Source organism: Acomys russatus, chromosome 1 (genome assembly GCF_903995435.1).
Source record: "Acomys russatus chromosome 1, mAcoRus1.1, whole genome shotgun sequence".
NCBI classification, from domain to species: domain Eukaryota; kingdom Metazoa; phylum Chordata; class Mammalia; order Rodentia; family Muridae; genus Acomys; species Acomys russatus.
In genome coordinates, this window is record NC_067137.1 from 95,340,921 (window position 1) to 95,360,977 (window position 20,057).

General features: G+C 48.8%; 1 pseudogene; it reads left to right on the forward strand.

The window, feature by feature from the left end:
* Positions 1 to 18,375: 18,375 nt before the first annotated feature.
* On the forward strand, positions 18,376 to 18,677 carry LOC127196475 (60S acidic ribosomal protein P1-like; annotated as a pseudogene).
* Positions 18,678 to 20,057: the final 1,380 nt, after the last annotated feature.

Consider the following 20,057-nt stretch of genomic DNA (forward strand, 5'->3'; position numbering starts at 1 on the left):
CAAGGCAGGGGGATCTCTGTATTTTCCATGTATCTATTTGTGTGTGTGTGTGTGTGTGTGTGTGTGTGTGTGTGTGTGTACGCACTTGGGTCACGGTGGTATGGAGGTTGGAAGGCAGCTTTTGGGAGTCAGTCCTTTCCTTCCATTTCCATCTGGCTTCCAGTGATTGAATCAAGTCACCAGGCTTGCTGTGTCAGCCAAGCGCTTGACCAGCTGAGCCAGCTGCTGCTGCTTCTCTTTTAGATTTATTTATTTGTGTATTTTACGCATATGAGTACTTTTTCCACATGTACATCTGCACACCAGAAGGTGGCATCAGATGGGTGTGAGCTGCCGTGTGGGTTCTGGGAATCAAACTCAGGATCTTCAGAAGGGCACTGAGTGCCCTTAACCACTGAGCCATCTTTCCAGCTCCTCAGCTGAGCTATCTTGCTGGCCCCCTTAAATAAATTTTGCTTGTTTTTTTGAGAAAGGGTCTTATTATTTAGTCTTGGCTGGCCTGGAAATTGCTAGTAGACCAGACCCGCCTTGAACTATGGAGATCCGACTGCTTCTGCCTCCCGAGTGCTGGAATTATAGGAGTGTGCCACCATGCCCACCCCGAAACAGATTTGAAATGAAGTAGCTGGTTATGGTGTCCTATACCTGTAACCCCACATTTGAGAAGTGCTTATAGAAGGCACACCTCTGAAAGATAGTTCAAGGCTATCTTTGGCTGCATACCAAGTCTGAGACCAACATGAATGGCACAAATTCTTTCTGAGAAAACAAAACAAACCCAGGAAAGACCGAACTGATATAACACAGCGACTGTGAAGACAAACTGAACTTGAGTTACTTCGACAGCTCTGTCACTGTGTATGGGCACCTTGGTTTTTGAGGTGTGTTTACAGGCTATTGTGAAGCAATATTTTGTCATACTGTTGGCAAATGCATTGTAGTAGACACATTTAGTATTTTTTATTAGATGTTAACTTCTTTGTGTGCTCTTTAAAATGGAAGATTAAAAAACAATTGTTTGCTTTCAAACTAAAAGACAATCAGGAAAATATGATGCCAGCTATATGTTGCAGTGGTGGCACAGTGACGCTTCTCTCCTGCTTTTTCGGGATAGGCAGCCAGCACTAACCTGGGCTCCCAGTGTGCTAAGCTCTGCTCAAAACACTATACAACTATTTTCTTTTTTTAAAGGGGGTGGGCTGGCCGTGGTGGCACACGTCTTTAATCCCAGTACTGGGGAGGCAGAGGCAGGCGGATCTCTGTGAGTTTGAGGCCAGCCTGGTCTACAAAATGAGTGTAGGACAGCCAGGGCTACACAGAGAAACCCTGTCTCGAGGGGGGTGGGGAGGAGGGGTTTGGGTGGTACCAGAGAATTGGCTCAGCGGCCAACAGTGCACACTGGTCTTGCAGAGGACCTCAGTCTGGTTCTCAGCACATCTATCCATTCAATCGGCACACATGTACACACGTGCAGAGACACATACTTAAAAAAATAAATAAAGATAGATCTATATTAAAAAGTCACAGAGCTGGGGTTGTGTTTTAGTTGCTGGAGTGCTTGCCTAGCGTGAAAGAAGCTCTGAGTTTGAGCCCCAGAACTGTGTGAGCAGGGTACTCTGGCTCATACATGGGAAGAGGAAGCAAAGAGATCAGAAGTTGGAGGTAATTTTTCTCAGCTACATAGTGAAGTCCAGATCAATATCAGATAGTGAGCCCATGTCATAAATACACAAAATAGTCACAAGTACCCTCGTAGGTCTTACTATTATGCTTATTTTATAGAGAATAACAGTCTAGGGCACAGAAAGACGTGGCCTGCATTTTATTAACCACCCGGAGTGGCGCCCCTGGAATCGAGGCCAGGGTAGTGTTCCCAATGTCTGCATGCCCAGAAGCTAGGTAAGAAAAAACTAAGTAACAACCTTGCAGGCTCCGGAAGGGTAGAAGGGCTCCTTACTGCGGGTTTCCCCGGCACCTCCCAAGGGTCTCGGAGCCCCCTGCCTCCCTCTCCACACCCTCCCGGCGCCCGCGCCCTGCCCTGCCAAGGCCAAGGTGTCTCCTAGCCCTTCCCAGTTCCGGCCTTTACTCCAGGTCACTTCGCTTCAGCAAGCAGCACACGAGCCCGCCAGTGCACTATTTACTGTTTGGTTTCCACGGTGACACGTAGGCGCCGTCAGCGCCTCCCGTCAGCGGCTCCCACCCGGCGCCGTGACGTCTGCCGGCTGCTTCCGTTATGACCATATTTGGAAAGGCGCTGCGGGCAGGGAGTGGGTGGGAGCCGGACTCCCGCGGCGCCCCGCCCCCCGCCTGGCTCCGCCCCCGCGCGGGCCTGCGGAGCCCTGGGCTGCGCACCCCTCCTCCAACCGGGACGGTGCGGGGGTGGGCGGGGGCTCGGGTCACCAGCTTCCAAGGGGCTCTGCTAGTGGAGGCAGCAGTCAAAGCTTAGGGCTTGGCTCATCTGTTCCGGGTGGGTGATCTGGGATCACGATTTTCTTTCTCTGTGCCTGGAAATCCTGGAAGCAGTCGTGTTCAAACCCTCGCTCTCTTTGATATACCTGATTTCAGATTCTTGTCACTGGCGCAGTGGAAAGCTTTGAGGATAGACGTTCTGGGGTCTAGTATTTTCCCTTGGGACATAAGTGACCTTGGGAAGGCCATTTTCTTCTGGCTGGGGGCGGGGTCGTTCTTTTTGCAGCCCTGTCATCGAGCTGGGGAGGTCTTTCATCACTTTCTAACTCACCCCCTCCTGGTGACATAATTGCAAAGTGGGTGAAGTTCCTGAGGACCCCTGCAGTTCTGATGCCTGCACGAGTTGTATCTGTGTGTCTCCTGGGGCTTGCTTATATTAGACGCTTAATTAACTTTAGTTAATTGATGATTGAATGGATCCGAGGCAGGTTTCACCTTCATAAGTCCGGACCCCGCAATTCCTTTTACAGCCGGAGAGAATATTGAGATGATTAATAATCGCGCGGCAGGGTTGCTGATGTAAAACGATTTGCGGATGTAAAGGGTAATAAACATGCGGATGTAAAGGAATCCATCGAGATTCCAGAAATCTCTGAGGAGCCGTGGGTGTGTGCGGCAGGGCCGTGGGGGCGGAGGTGGGGCGGCAGTGCCGCAGTGGCTATGGCAATTAGCGAGATGAGTGGGGCTAATTCCTCGGACGGCTTATCTCCCTCCAACGCCAGCACACTCCCCTGCCCTGCTGTGCTCAGGTCGCCCACGACCCCCCCACCCCCAGGTCCTTTTGGCCACAGGAGTGGGTGTTTTCCAGAATTTCGAAGCTGGAAGAGACTTCAGAGATTAAACTTGTTATTTCATAGACCAGGACCCTAAAGCTTGTGGAAGTTGGTTCACCCAATCAAGCTTGAACAGATAGTTAGAAACAGATAACAGTCGGATTTCTGGCTTCAAGCTGTGTCTTTCCCTCTCATTAGTGGGTATCGAGGTGTGCCTAACCCTGAGCTCAGGTGACTGTAGGGCCCTATTGCTTGGCTTAGCTGATGTACAGTTGAGCCAAATATTAGATTTAGAGTATCTAAATGTCACAACTCAGCAGCAGAACGAGGTGACTGTCAAGAGGTGTTTTACTCCTTGAAGGCACTAGCACTCCTCTCGCGCACGGCTGCATCTCTGCCTAGAGATGGGTGAGAACCGTAGTGATCTGTGTTGAAACCCCGTTAGACCAGCTTTTGTAAACCATAGGCAGCCTGTTCAGACTGCAGCCGGTGGGTAGGCTACGTACGGATCATCCCTGCTTGGAAGGTTTCTCGGTTCTCAGAGTCTGGCTCAAGGGAGGTACCCGTCAAAATTCCCTTTCAGCTTCACCCGGGTTCTTCTCACAACCTCTCTCCTTAACTTCCAGGCTGGCTGAGAACACTGGCGCCTCCTGGTTGCCCGGAATCTCTCACCAGCTGATTTGAGGAGTGGTCTGGGACCCCCCCACCCCACCCCCGCCGCCTTCCCTCTGACTGTACTGGGAGCTGTTAGCCTCGGAATGGCAGCTCTGCCACCTAGTGGTTGTGGGAACCAAGTGCGCGTCCTCACAGAGGCGAGAGAGTCTGTTGGGGAGAGGTCAGGGGACCAAGTGTGAGAGTTGTTTCTCCTGTTCTACCGAGGCCCTCCCGGGGAATGAAACCCAGGTTGTCACGCTTGGCAGCAAGCACCTCTGACCTGTCGAGCCATGTTGAGGGCCCACTCTGATGGGAAGAGCCAGTCTGACAGATGACACCAAAACCAAAATAAAACACCATAAAACTAGCTGTTCTCCGTGCCTTATTTCTCAGGACTTGTTTCCTGCGGACACAGGAAAACAGTTTTCTAATTTCTCTTGCTGGGAGCCTGAGCTATTTGCTCAGCCCTCTTTCTTTTCTTTTCTATTCATTCATTCATTCCTTCGATCTTTACTTTTATTTTTTGAGACTGAGTTTGGCTATGTAGTGCACACTGGCTTTAAATTCATGATCCTCCTGTGTCGGTCCCCTGCCTGTTGGGAGTAGGGGTATGTACCACCACGTGGAGCCTATATGCTGGCTTCTTCACTGCTTTCCTTGGAAGATGGGGGTCATATGTTATCTTTTGTCTTTATAGATGTCCCCCATAGGACCCTCCATAGGGCTTGGGACAAAAATGGCTCTCCACAAGTCATTGCTTACTAACTGGTCATTTCTGCAGACCCTGCTCTGGACCTTTGCACACATAAGTCTTCTAGAACTCTTAGTTCTTGGTGGTGGTGGGGTGTAGAGGGTGATCTAATCAAACATGGCCTTGCACAACGCGCAGTTTCACAAGAGAAACACTACCACCCGGAGAGAGATGAGGGAGTTCGCAGTAGACTCAGAAAAATGAGGAGGGTAGCCCCCAGGAAAGGAGGAAGACCAGAGAGAGGGGTCCTCTGTGCCTGGGCTTGGAGAGACAGCACAGCCTTTACAGCTGGCCTCAAGTCCAGGCTCCCTCTGCTGTGCGGCCTTGGATGGTTTTCGCTGCGGGTCCCAGCTTTCTTCTACGTAAACAAGTGCCAGGGGGCAAGCTGGGTTGCCCCGTTTATAAACACACCAGGCAAATATTGAGCACTCGGGGACTACTGATGAGGTTTCCAGCTTTCTGGGTTCTGTCTTGGTCAAGGTTGCCTCTTATCTGTTCCATGGTTGTTGACCGCTCCATGTCCTGGACTAGATTTATAGTGTGTGAGGTAGGCATGGTGATATCTGCCTCCAAAGACGGCTGTGTTACAGGCTTATAAAATGCCTGGCATATATATCAGGAGCTCAAAGTCAAGAGTCACCACAAATGGGGTTCCAAAAATCCTAGAGGTTTTAAGAAAGACAGAACTCGAGGACTCAGAACAAGACCAGCTGGCTAGCCAGCTTGCCGGGGAGGAGAGGTTGGGGCTGAGCCATGAGCGTGTGTCATTTCTGAAGCAAGCAGGAATGATCGGGCCTCGTGAGGTGTAAGCAGCTCATCCCTTCACTCCAGGAACGGCTCGGCCCCAGGGCTGTGCTGAGGGTGTGGGGCCAGTGGAGCTGGATGCCAGCCAGGGCCCATAGGTTCTCCTGCTCTCCTCCCAGGGAGGGGGGCTTGAGCCACTGAGGGCGTGTGCTGGGTGGGCCTTGGCAACCCATTGCCTGTGTGTGGGAATGGCCCAGGGACATCTTAGCCCCGGTCATGGACTCTTGGGCCCTGTGAACGAAGAACCTGCCTGCACAGCTCCTGCCCGCGGAGCTGCAGTTCCCAGCCTTCACTGAGGGCGCCCTGGGACAGATTGCCAGTAATTCTTGGGGAGGTGAGGGGAAGGAGGGTTGTGGGAGCCACACTCATTTCAGTTCCCTTCAACTGCGCGAGTGTGGAAAAGTACTAACCAGCCTATGCAAATGGCTGGATCTTTCTTTCAGTTCTTTTTGAAGAAGGAAGCAGGTTGCAAAATCATACAGTGTCAGTGTTGCAATCTCAATGTCTTAAGAATCATAATACGGCGGACCCCACACTTGACAGCTCTTGTCCCCTGTGACAGCACACCGGTGCCTTGTGCTTTCAAACTGATGAAGGCCAGGCCTCTCCCATTAAGTAAGCTGTTCTTTGGGGATCCCAAACAAGGCTAAAGCTAAGCAGCCTAGCCTTGGAGCCGCTGTTTGAAGAGTACAAAGTAAACGGGAAACCTCCTTCTCCCAGTTTCTAGTCATAGCTGGGGGGGGGGGGGGGGGGGGGGGGGGAGGGCTGGTGAGGAGGCCCTGTGTAGGAACCAGACAAACAAACAAACAAACAAACACCACAAAACAAAACAAACAACAAACCTTAAAACTCACCCTCTCAAATAAAAACAAATGAACAAACAAACAAATCCAAAACAAACCACCACCACCAACCACCAAGAACAACAGCAGCAACAGCAACAATAAAAAACCCCAGCTTGCAAAGTCATGAGGGTGCAGATACTGGCTGTACAGTGGGACGGTAAACGCAGATTTTTTCTTTTCTTTGCTTGCCTGTACTTTTTGTTTGTTTGTTTCCTTATTTATTTATTTTTTTCGAGGCAGAGTTTCTCTGTGCAGCCTTAGCTATCCTGGATTTGCTCTGTAGCCCTGGCTGTCCTGGACTCCCTTTGTAGACCAGGCTAGCCTTGGAACTCACATTAATCCCCCTGCCTCTGCCTGCCAAGTGCTGGGATTAAAGGCGTGCACCACCACACCTGGCCATTAGCCATTTTAAACAACAGTCTCATATGTGAACTTTCTCAGAAAGGAGAGTGAGTTGTTTTGTAGAAGGATTGGCCCGTTGTGTTGAACCGTCTAGGCTGCCAGGCAGGCAGGGAAATCAGAGCAGGAGAGTTGGGAGGGCCCCTTCCCCCTCTCACCTCCCTCTGTTCTGAACTACGCTGTTTCACACAGTGCACAAAAGGTATTCCATATTTAGATGGAATACCTTAGTGCATCAGATATCAACAGAATCCAAAACACTTCCAGTCCCCAGTGCTTTGAATAACAGGTATTCCACCTGCAAGGACTCTCAGTTGCTGTGTTTTTGGAGGAAATTACATACTCATCCTTCCTTCCTTCCTTCCTCTTTCCTTTCTTCTTTTCTTTTCTTTTGGTTTTTTGAGACAGAGTTTCTCTGTGTAGCCTTGGCTGTCCCGAAACTCTCTGTAGACCAGGCTGGCCTCAAACTCAGAGGTCTGCCTCCCTCTGGCTCCTGAGTGCTGGGATTAAAGGCATGTGCCATCACTGCCTGGCTAAATCCTCTTTACAGCTGAGAAAAGTACTCCTTCCCTCAAGTATAAAATTGGAATATGGTAGGCGATATTTAATACAGTTGTTTTGTTGTAATTTTCTTTCTTTCCGTCTTTGTTTGGTATTGGTATGAGTTGGATTTGTGGTCTCATGCATTCAAGGTTAGCAGCCTCCTGCCGAGTTACATTTGCCGTTTTACTCTTGTTTTTGAGATAGGATAACACAGAGATGGAGAGATGGCTCAGAGCTTAAGAGCACAGTCTGCTCCTCCAGAGGTTTTGAGTTCAATTCCTAGCAACTACATGGTGCCTCACAGCCATCTATAACGTGATATAATGTCCTTTTCTGGCCTGCAGGTGTACATGCAGGCAGGGCACTGTATACATAATAATAAATAAATCTTTAAAAAAAAAGATAAGATAACGCAATGAAGATCAGGCTGGCTCTAAACTCGTGGTGGTCCTCTTGCCTCTGCCTCTGGGCATGCTGGGAATACAAGGATGTACTGCCATGTCTGGCTCTTAAACATTGTTTTGGGAATTTTCTGAAAAAAGGTTTCTAAAAATAGATACTTGGCACAGCATGTGCTTGGAAATTGCTTCTGATTTCTAGTCTGTCTGTCTTTTTCAGGGTGGAGAAGCGTGTGGACATAGTGGTTGTTTCTCCTGCTGGGTGGAGGCCCCTAGCTGGTTTGTTCATTTGTTTTAGGTTTTTGGAGACAGGCTCTCACCATGTAGCCCAGGCTTGCCTCAAACTTGGCATCCCCAGCCTTCTAAGTGCTGGATTATAGGTGTGTAGCACTGTGTCTGATATTCAAAGGTGGGCTTGGTTAATATGGACCAGGGTCTAGAGAAGTGGCTCAGCAATTAAGAACGCCAGAGAACCCAGGTTCGGTTCACAGCACCAGGTTTGTAACTCTAGAGGCTGTGTGTGTGTGTGTGTGTGTGTGTGTGTGTGTGTGTGTGTGTATCTGATGCCTCTGGGCTCTGAGGGCACCTGCACTCATATGCACCTATTCCAACTCAAGTGCACACACACACACACACACACACACACACACACACACACACACACAGAGGCAAATATTTAACAAATACAGAATACTTCATAAGTTTGCACAGGGGCAAGGGAGCCTCTGTGTCCTTTCAGTTTTAGTGTGTGTGAGGCCTCAGCAGGTTTGAGTCCAATGAGGAAGGAGGTACAGATGAGTGGAAGGTAGGTGTGGAGGGCGTGTGTTGACTGGGTGAAGAACAGATGAGCAGAGGAAAGGGCAGGCTGCCAGGGAGAGGAAAACTTAACAGACCAGGCAAACTGTGTCCACATCTGGCACTGGGAGTGAAAATCCTGGCAAACAGAATGAAACCCAGTGACTTGAGGCCTTGAGAGGCCACCTCCATAGGTCACAGGGGGCCCTGGATGTCTGGTCCCTGGTTCGGTGGCTTTCTGTTTCCTCTTGGGCCCTCTTGCCTCCTGCTGTGCCTGTCCTTCAGTTCCTTGAGTGCACTCCGGGCTCTTCCGCATTGTGTGGCCTTTGAACACTTTGTTCACCTAACAGGAACTCCCAGTTCTCCCAGCCAACCCCTAGGCATCCCTCCACCCCAGGCCTGCCAGACCTATAAATCAGGGCTCCCCTTTCTCTCTGATAGTCTCAGGGTCCTCTCTCTGTATGGTACTAGCCCCGAAGCTTCTTGTGGGTGGGAGTGGGGGTGGGGATGGAACAGACAGACAAACAAACAAATCTGTTTCAGCTCACTGTTGGATTGTGAAAAGCTGGTGTGCTTTAGACACCCAGTGGGCATTTATGCAAAGAAAAACCAGTTCATTTGAAATCTGTAAAATGCCCCCCCCACCGCTCCCTCCGCCTCACTTCAGAAGAACTTTAATTCTATGTTGATGGATGCCAACGGATTGCCTAAGGAACCGATTGGAGGCCGGAGCTGTGGGAGAAACTTAGCTAGCTCCCGGGTCTATCTTCCTCCTGCAGCATAAGCTACCAGGCTGTGATTTCCATCTTAATATTGACTCGCTGCGCCCTCTTCTGGCAGCTATGGAATATGACAAGGACAAAATTCTTGGCGGAAAAAACTTTTGCTAAAGGCGGAGGAGCACAGTTAGTAAAGGCGCTGCAGAATCCACTCACTCTGTTTCGGACCCCTGCCATCCAGAGATGCAAGGAATTGCAGGAACTGAAGGATTCTGGGCCTGGAAGCTACCTCAGCTACTGAGCCCTTTTCTCCGGCTGCCTCTGCTGCTTTGCATTGCACACCCCCTTTTAATTAATTAATTAATTTCCAGTTTTTGGGTTTTCGAGACAGGGTTTGTGTGTGTAGCCTTGGCTGTCCCGGACTCGCTTTGTAGACCAGGCTGACCTCGAACTCACAGAGAACCACCGGCCTTTGCCTCCTAAGTGCTGGGATTAAAAGTGTGTATCAACACCGCCCTGGTGCATATTAATTCTTTGTCAGATACATATGTGACTTTTAAAATGTTTTCTCCCACTCTGTTGGTTGTTATTTTATTTTGTTGACAATTTCTTCCCCTCCCTCTAATGATGGGGATTAAACCCAGGACCCTGCTTGGCAGACACTATACCAGCGGGCAGCGCATGCAGCCTAAGGGTGTTCTTTCCGAGACACAATTTCTCTGTATAGCCCTTGGCTTTCCTGGACTCACTCTGTAGACCAGGCTGGCCTCAAACACACAGAGATCCACCTGCCTCTGCCTCCCGAGTGCTGGGATTAAAGGAGGGGGCCACCATGCCCAACCCTAAGAGTGCCTTTTGTTTTTTGAGACAGACTGTCTATATGTAGCTTTGGCTACCTGGAACTCACTCTATAGACCTAGCTGGCCTCAGACTCACAGAGATCCACCTGCCCCGGGGAGTTCCCAGGGACTGAAGGCATGCACCACCATGCTGGGCCCAATGCTAACTTTTGCCTTATGTTTGCTTCTAATATAGTTTTAGGCCTTAACTTGAAGTCTTTGTTCTGCTGTGAATTTGTTTTTCCCTTTTCCCACTGGGTCCTGGGAGTTGAACCCAGGGCCTCACAAATGACAAGCATATGCTTCTAACGGGGTTACATTCAGAACCCCACTTTGAATTAGCCTTGTATATAATGATAGAGAAAGATCCAACTTCGTTCTTTGTACGTGACTATCCAATTATTAGGAAGACTTTCCTTTGTTAAGGCCTAGACTTTTCATTTTAAAAGCATGTTAACTACTTACAGAACCCTGAGAGCACAGGGCTGAGTTGTTGACCTAGTCTCTGGACGCTAGGAATATGGAGAGCCTGCGAGGCAGTGAGAGACTCTTCTTGGTAGGGAGTGTTCTTATCACTCCTGTCAAAAGGCATTTGACCATTGAAATTACAGTTTATGTCTGTGGTCCTCTTGTAAAGAGGAAAGCATTAATACCAGATACGAAGTAGTTTTCTCTTAAAGTGTATCATTATTACTATTATTACATTATTACTATTATTACATTATTACTATTATTACTATTACTGTTATTATTTTTAGTGTATGTGCGACGTTAGGCACATGTAGAAGCCAGAGGACATTTTATGGAGTGGTTTTCTCCCTCCCTTGGCGCATGGACTTTAGATGTTGAAAACGGGCCACAAGACTTGTCTAATGAAAGCTTTACTTACCAAGCCATCTTGACAGCCCTATGTTAACTATTTTCCTAATCTAAAAGTTTGGCTTTTTTTCCCCCTTGTGATTTTTAAAAGAAATGAAAATATTTGTATAAAGTCCTGAAAAAAAAAATCCCCACTCTCAGCCAGGCGCAGTGGTGTACACCTGTAATCCCAGCACTCAGGGAGGCAGAGGCAGGCAGATCTCTGTGAGTTTGAGGCCAGCCTGGTCTACAAAGAGAGTCCAGGACAGCCAAGGCTACACAGAGAAATCCTGTCTCAGGAAAAAAAATTTCCACTCTTAACAAAGGGCATTTTCTACAACAGGCCTAAGACTGCTTTATACTGCTTTGTAAGCCCTGTCCACATTCTCTCATGTAAGCAACAAAGCCTAGGATGGGCTGAGGGTGTTCCCTGTGTTCCATGCTCCCACATGTTCTGTGAGCTGTAGAGTACCCCAATCTCTGTGGGCTGACAAGGTGACATTACTTTCCTCACAACACACAACTGGTAGATGGCAGATCAGAGACCTGAACCTGGGGTTTTTAGTTGGGGGCCACTTGTTTTTAATTGTCTATATTATCAGTATGCCCGGCTAGCAATCAATCAAGACACAGACCCTTGTTATATTTTAAAACAGCCTTAGTTAACCTGGGGCAGGGCAGACATTAATCCTCTAAACTACTTCCCATAGTGGGGCAGGTATGGAATTCCTGCCCCAATCCCATGCCATCTGCTTCTAATAACTTCTATCAAGCTACCTCCCATCCATAATCCCAAATACTTGCTAATGTTCTTCATCTGGGCCAAATCTCCATCCATGCCTGCCATGAGGTTCTTTTTCATCTAGCCCATGGCGGCCTTCCTCTCCTCTCTCTCAGGACCTCCTCCTCCTCCTCTTTCTTCTTCTTCTTCTTCTTCTTCTTCTTCTTCTTCTTCTTCTTCTTCTTCTTCTTCTTCCTCTTCCTCTTCCTCTTCCTCCTCCTCCTCCCAGAATTCCTCTGTCTCTCTAAGCCTGGGAACCTTAGCCACATCTATCTCCTCTGCCCTGCCTAGGTGAGATGGCTTTTTATTAATCAAAAGGTGAGTCACAGAGACAGCAAGCAGTAACTAGCATCAAAATACACCAGACCATCCCCCAACATGAATCCTTGGCACGCCCCATCTCTCCAAAGGCCATGTCCTCTGTTTGACAGGATGTGATGAAATGGTTTCTTAGGCGTGTGTTGTGGTCTTCCATATGAGGATTGCCTGCTGGGTAGGATGCCAGGGGGGTTGGCTGGTCTTGGGGAGGAGGAGCCCAGGAGAAGGTTTTGAAGAAAGGGTAATGTCAGAGATGGATCATCAGGAAAAAGCTCTGTGGACCGCAAGGGTTAGTATGTGTGGATGAGAACGGCTTGTCCAGGAGACCAGGAGATACCCCAAGCTAGAAGGAACTCAAGGCTGGAAGTAGAGGGCTAAGGGCAGGCTGCGGGATGGAGGATGGGGAATTTGGGCTTGAGCCAATGTTTTATGGGAGGGTCTTTGGTTCCTTGAGCTGTGAAATCTCAACTTAAGTGTTCACTAAGTTAGACAGTTTATGGCTCGCCTTGATGCACTCTTAGAGATGTAAAATGTTCACATAGCTGTCAACTCAACATTGGTGGGGGAAACCTCTGTCTATTCCGGCAGCCATTATAGAGCCAGGTCCGCCAGAATGCCTCTAATGGAGAACAAGCCCCCCTTAAGTCTACAAATCCCTTTACAATTTGCAAGTGGTAGCAGGCGCCTGTCTGGAGAAATACGACCAGCAGAGGGCGCTCTTCAGGGAGCCAAAGATTGACAGGAACCCTGCTATCTACTGTTACCATGTGCATTTCTGACTGCCTTTCTACAGCGTGGGTTCTGGGCATTGAAGTTGGGTTGTCAGCCTTGGTGGCCAATACCTTCACCTGCTGAGAGAGCTGTCTAGCCAGCCCCACTGACTGCTTCTTTATGGTAAAAACCATCAAAGTTCTTCTAGCCTTTTGAAATGTATCATACATTCCTATTGTTGCTTTGTGTGCGTGTGCGTGCGTGCGTGCGTGTGTGTGTGTGTGTGTGTGTGTGTGTGTGTGTGTTTGTGTACCCAGGATCTTGTGCCTGTTAAGCAAGTGCTCAACTACTGAGATTAACCGCTCCCCCACCCAGCCCCACAATACATCACTGTTCTCTATAGTCTCTGTCTTATGCAACCACACACCAGAACTTCCTGTTCTTTGCTCTCATCCAGTTCTTGTTGGCCAGAGTTCATCACCCCTTCCTCACCCTTCGCTTCCAGCGTTTGGTACCCATCATTCCCATCGCCAGCTTCTGAAATGCTTCTTTAGTTTTATTAAACAGCAGGCTAGCCTTTAGTCATGCCTGTGGCATCCTTGAAGCCCACACAGCTTAGCAGTAAGTAGGGCTCTGGATTGAAGCGGGGTACGGGGGGTCAGAGCCTTAGCGAATTATCTGATGCCCCACTGTCTTTGTGGTTTCCACTGTGCCCAAGGGGTTAGCATGTGTCATCACACTGGGTTCTTCTAGATATTGTTACCATGATGGGGAAATACCCCAGGGAGCCAAAAAAATTCCTGCCCAGGCAGGGAGCTGCCTTCCCCGAATCCAGGGCTCCTGACCTCAGCCCCCTGGCAGCCAATCAACAAAAGAGCTGTTGCAAACTGACTAGCAAATGAAGGCCTGGCAAACGCGCAGTTGAGCCCAAACAAACAGATTTGGGTGAGGCTGGGAGGAGCATCAGGAATGGCGTCATCCCGTCAATCGGCTGCAGGCCAGGCCGTTGCCTGGTGATAGCTTGTTCATTTACCAGCCGACAGCTGAGCCAGTTCTCTGAGGGGGAAGCCCGGGGTGGGGATGGGGCGGGTGAGGCGGGGGGGTGCTGGTGCCCAGGGGAGCCTGGGTTTCTTTAATTAATAGAAACCACAGGGCGGGCTTGGCTGTTTTCGGAGAGGAGCAGCACCTTCTTCTCACAGAAGCTGGCAAAGCTGGCGGGGAGCCTGGGGTTGGAGGTTGAGGGAGGCCAGCAGGAGAGCCAGAAGCAGCTACTGCACCGAAGAGAAGGCCGATGGAAAAGCTGGAAGACCTTCCTGGCAGAAAGGATTCACAGCTGGGATGATTTTTCTGGGCAAAAGATGAACTGAAGTTGATTATAGAAGGGTGGTGTGTGTGTGTGTGTGTGTGTGTGTGTGTGTGTGTGTGTGTGTGTGTGTGTGTGTATGTGTGTGTGTGTATACGTACATACAGGTACATGTGTGTGGGATCACAATATATATATTTTTTTAAACAACAAAAACAGTACACACACACACACACACACACACATATGGGAGAGGAAGAGTGGACTTGGGAATCTCAGAGGTAGAATGCAGGGTACCTTATTATGCTCTTCAGGAATCTGTCTGTCTGTGTCTCTGTGTGTGCATGCATGGGAGGAGTATGTATATGCTTGGTTACTTGAGATACGGCCTCTCTATGTAGCCTAGGCTAGCCTAGGACTTATTGTATGTGGCAGAGGCTGACCTTACACTTACCACCCTCCTGCCTCAACTTTCAAGTGCTGGGTCATGAGCCACCATGCCCTGTATATTTTATTATGGTGATGACAATGATCACAAATTCATCAAATGATCTTTTGAGTATTCACGTCTATGGGGAAAGGTGACTTTAGGACAAAAATGAGACATCCTTTCTGGCCCCTGCAGTGCAGTGGAGATCATCTTGGCACTTCCGTAGACATCTTACTACAAAAGTGTCTGTCCTTCACAGGGACATACACGCCATGGCTTCACTTCTACAGGGCTCCTCGAGGGTCACATCTGAAGAGGTAGAAAGTGGAATGGGGATTAGGGGCCATATATGTGTGTGAGGGGGAGGCAGTGCTTAGTGGAGGTGGAGTTTGTGTTTGTTCTGGAGGTGGACCGTGTGATGCTCCGACAACAGCACTTAACGCCATTGAACTGCGCACTTTAAAAAGGCCCCTGCATGCGAGGCCTGGTGGCACAGCACACACCTTTACTCCTAGCACTGGGAGACAGAGGGAGTTTGAGGCCAGCCTGGTTTACACAGGTAGTCCCAGGCTAGCCAGTGAGACCCGATCTCCAACAAGCAAGCAAACAAAAACAAGAAGAGGCTAATGGCTCAGCAGATGAATCCCTACTTAGCATACAGGAGACCCTGGGTTCAATACCCAGTAGTACACACACTCGCACACACACACACACAACTAACAAAAAAGTAAAAATGGTAAGCTTCATCTTATATGCGTGTTGCCACAGTGAAAGCTGGTGACCTCAGGTTGCCCTGGAGACATGACATTCCTCTCTCTCTCTTTCTCTTTTTGTCTTTTTCTGGCGCTAGGATTAGACAAGTTCTCCACTGAACTGCATCTTAGCTAGGTAGGGACAGGAGCTTTAGGCTGATGCTCAGGCCTGTGGGGTCCTTGAGGGGCTCTTAGTGTCCCCCTTACACCCACTGTGGAGACTGGATCTGAGAGCACTTGGTGGACAGAAAGGTGAGTTCATCGCAAGGCTTCTTGTGTGTGTCTCCAGTGTCATGGGCTAGTTGACAACGGGAGGGCAGGTGAGTCGTGGTAGCAACGGAGAAAGAACCGGTGCTTAGAGAGAACCCGGAAGAAGCACCTATGTCTTGGCAAAGTAGGAAAGAAAGTCAGGCCCATTCTCAGGAGGAGGGCACAGGCCCAGCTCCTGTCTCACAGCCACTCAGAATTCTCCTTCCTTTGCTCTGGCTAAATTGAGAAACAGGTTAAGCTTGCCCACTGAAGAGGAAATGGAACTAAATAGAACAATGTCAACATGTCACCACTCAAATTTCATGAAGGGAAACGGCGCGGTTACAACACAAAGCTGGATGGAAGGCCATGGAATCTAGAGCAGAGATGCAGCACTCCCACCAAGGCACCATCGCGGAGTCCCTTTAACTGCGAGCATTCTATTCAAGGCAACTTCTCTGGTCTAAAGAAATGCCATCAGTCTCTCCCAGCACTTACTGAACACAACTGTATCTGCATGATTCCCCATATGCCAGGCTCTAGCCCGAGTAATACGCAGTCTATCTTTTAATTCATCTTAAGAGCCAATAAATGGGAATAAAAAAAAAAAAAAGACAACAACACAGACTCATAATGTTTTGTTTCCTTTTTCCTTTTGAGAATGAGTCTCACTGTGTAGCTTAGGTTAGCCTCACACTCTCCATCTTCCTGCCTCAGTTTCTCCCAAGCACTGATATTTCAAGCATGCACCGTCAGACCAGAGGAAAGTCGTGTTTACTAATGTGGCCTTTGTGGTCTGTATCTTATGACCCCTTTTCATGGGAATAAAGTCACAACCAGAGAAGCTGAGCAGCTTGCCCGTACACCCACAGCTGGCGGGTAGCAGCGTCAGGATACAAATCCAAGTCCACAAAACTAAAGCTCCATTCTTAAACTCTAGTGTGTTGGAGAGACGGTGCTGTTGAGAAGGCCATGAAGCAAAATGGCTAACGAGCATCACGCTGTGGGAGCGATTAGAATGACTGCTAAGTTGCATGACATTGCTGAGGTCACGATGACATTCAGTGGGGAAGAGCAGCGAAGGTCACGAGCAAGGAAGGATTTGGCTGGTGAGTTAATGAAGCCACAAAGTACACAATGTATAGGATATGAAAAAAGGTTGGCTGTGTCGTGTGTGTGTGTGTGTGTGTGTGTGCGTGTGTGTGTGTGTGTATGTGTGTGTATAAATTTTATTGAATGTGTGGTCTGCTGCATGAGCTGTGGTGTGTATGTGTTATGTGTGTGTATGTGTTGGGGGTGTATGAGTGGGGGGTGTATGTGTAAGTGAGGGAGACTCATATGGCCACTGATTTGTGCAACACTGAATCACACACTATAGCAGCCAGCTCTTGGTTCTGAACTGAGCCGGTGTTCCTCGTCTCTCACACACAGTCACTCATTTGTTTTCACAGCACTACAGTTGCTAGTTATACTATGTTCCCTGTTATGGATGAAGGAAATGGAGGCACAGAAAGACCCAGCAGCTTTCTTACACCAGCCTGTTAGTTAGAAGCAGAGCTGAGATTTGAAGCCAGGAAAATTGGTAGCGGCTCCTCCTCCTTCTTCTTCTCCTCCTCCTCCTCTTCTTCTTCTTCTCCTTCTCCTCCTCCTTCTTCTTTTTCTCTTCTATGTAACCCTGGCTGGCCTGGGTCTCACTCACAGAGATCTGCCCAGCTCAATCTCTCCCCTGTTCCTCCTCTTTCTTTAAAAATTGTGTGTGTGTGTGTGTGTGTGTGTGTGTGTGTGAGAGAGAGAGAGAGAGAGAGAGAGAGAAAGAGAGAGAGAGAGAGAGAAAGAGAGAGAGAGATGTGTGTGTGTGTATTCTTGTCTGGGTGTGTGCAAACATGCATGGAAGCCAGAGGTTGGCAACTGATATCGTCCTCAACTCCTCTCCACCGCAGTTTTTGAGGCAGGGTCTCTCACCAAACCTTTAACTCATTCATTTGTCTAGACTGTCTGCCTAGTGTGCCCCTGAGATCTGTCTTCCTCTGCACCCCCAGATCAGGGTGTAGATAAGTGACACAGCACTGGAGTTTTGCCTCAGGGCCTCATGCTTGCGTGGCGAGCACTTTACTGACTATATCGTTTCCAAGCTCCTCTCTACATCCCCTGCCCCGTTTCCATTTGCTCGTTTTAGAGACAGGGTCTCATTACTCAGCCCAGGGTGGCCTGGAAGTCACCACCTTCCCGTTTCAGATCTATAACAGCTGGGCCACTATACCTGGCCAGAAAGGCTTCTAAGTCTGTGGCTTTCATTTCTTTCCATTCTTTGCGTTTCAGGGATCACATTATGTTTCAGTGATCTCACTGGGAGAAATGACAGGGTTGCTCTCATTTTGTGATTGGAGAACCTGCAAACAGTGTGAAACCATGTTGGCTAAGACCTCTGCACGCCTTCAGCCAGCAGGAGCCAAGGCAAGCCTGCCACGACCCCACGGGGCTTGATACATTCAGTGCTTACTAAGAGCTGGAAAGAGGACTGGCAATTGTTGCACAACCCTCGCAACCTGAGTTTGACCCTCAGAACCCAAGGTGGAAGGGGAGAACCAGTCCCCAAAGCTTGTCCTCCACACCCATGCCATGGCACATTCACACACACAACAGTAGCGACAAATTATTTCTAGGAAAAGAACTAAGGGGGGCTGGAGAGATGGCTCAGCGGTTAAGAGCACTGACTGTTCTTCCAGAGGTCATGAGTTCAATTCCCAGCAACCAAATGGTGGCTCACAACCATCTATAATATGATCTAACGCCCTCCTCTGGCGTCCAGGTGTACATGCAGGCAGAGCACTGTATACATAATAATAGATAAACAAATCTTTAAAAAGAAAAAAAGAAAAAGAACTAGGGGCTTTCCCTCAGCTGCTGCCAAGGTGCTCCGTCATTCCTAGGAATCTAAGTGTGTTGGGGTGAGGCCCTCACTTCATTGGTGACTAGGACTGAACATGGCCTCCGTCTCTGAGCTCACCTGCTTCTACTCTGCCCTTATTCTTCACGAGGACGAGGTGACAGTTGTGGAGTATAAGATCAATGCCCTCATTAAAGCAGCCGGTGTTAACTTTGACTCTGTCTGGCCTGGCTTGTTCGCAAAGGCCCTGGCCAATGTCAACATTGGAGCCTCATCTGCAATGCAGGAGGCCCTGTGCCAGCTACCGCTGCTGCCCCAGCTGAGAAGAAGAAAGTCGAAGCAAAGAAAGAACAATCTGAGGAGTCTGAAGATGACATAGGCTTTGGTCTTTTTGACTAAACCTCTGAACTAGGGCCTGGAGAGATGATGGCTCAGCTGTTCAGAGCACTGGCTGCACTCACAGGGGACCTGGGTCCATTCGTAGCACTCAACATGGCGGCTCACAACCATGTATAAACTCTAGTCCCCGTGGTCCTGACACCCTCTTCTGGCTACTATAGGCACTGCATGCTTATGGTGCATTGACATACGTGTAGGCAAAACACGCAAACACATAAACTATATCTTTTAAACAAGAACTAAAAATGTCTGTGAACACTGTGTGTTTTATGTTTGTGAACTGTACATAGACAAAATGGCTTCATTGGCTTGCCTCTATTAAAACCAGAGCCACAGGGGCTGGGATGTGGCTCAGGGGTTTAACTCCCATGTAATGTGCATAAGCCTCTGGGTTTGATTTCTAGAACCTCAGAAAATAAAACAAACCGGTGAAGGACTGCTTAGAGACAGCAGCACCGTAGCTTGGGTGTGGTTGGAGTGCCCCTCAATATTTCAGGTGTCAGTATGTGGTCCATCGTGAGAGCTGACTAAAGTGCTGACTTAGAGGCAGGGCCTTAGGAGGTGATTATGATAGAGGCCCACGATTGAATCCTAGTGTTTTAAGGAGGGAGATGAGAGGAGGTAGCCATGTGCACACCTTCCAACTCTTACTGTTCCTTACCCTATAATGCCTCAGGGCTTTAACAGGGGAAAAAAAAAAGCCCAACACTCAGAGAGGCCTCTTGGTCTTAGGTCAGACCTGTGAAAACAAAGCTCTTCCCAAAAAACAAAACAAAACAGGGGAACTGGGCTTTTTGGCTAACGTATCGGGTTCTTTTTTACAGATTTATTTAGTTGTGTATATGAGCACTCTATTTGAGCACCAGACACTAGAGGGCATCAGATCTCATTATGCATGGTTGTGAGCCACCACGTGGGTGCTGGGAATTGGACTCAGGACCTCGGAATGATCAGCCAGTGCTCTTAACCTGTGAGCCATCTCTCCAGCCCCATCTATTGGGTTCTTATAATCTACTACCCTTCTCTACCTCAACACTAGGTAGGAGAGAAAAAAGGTTAGAGGGGAAAGGGGTGTAGACCTCTTTAGACTACTTCCTGCTGACCAGGGCATTGAGTTCCTTGGGGGCAAATTTGATCTTAACAGATAGGTTATTCAATTTCTTCTACTCATCTCTTTGTACACAAATACTTGACAAACTGCAACAAACCACAGCAGGTGGAGCAGCAGGAGGTGGGAGCAGCAGCATCAGGTGGAACAGCAGCCGTCTCTTCAGAGCCCCCCCACCCCTTTTGGGGCTCTGACACTTATAAGAGTCCCCAGAATTCTAAAGGTAAACTATCCTCAGCTGGTAAAATCACGACCCTGCTAGGGCGAGACAC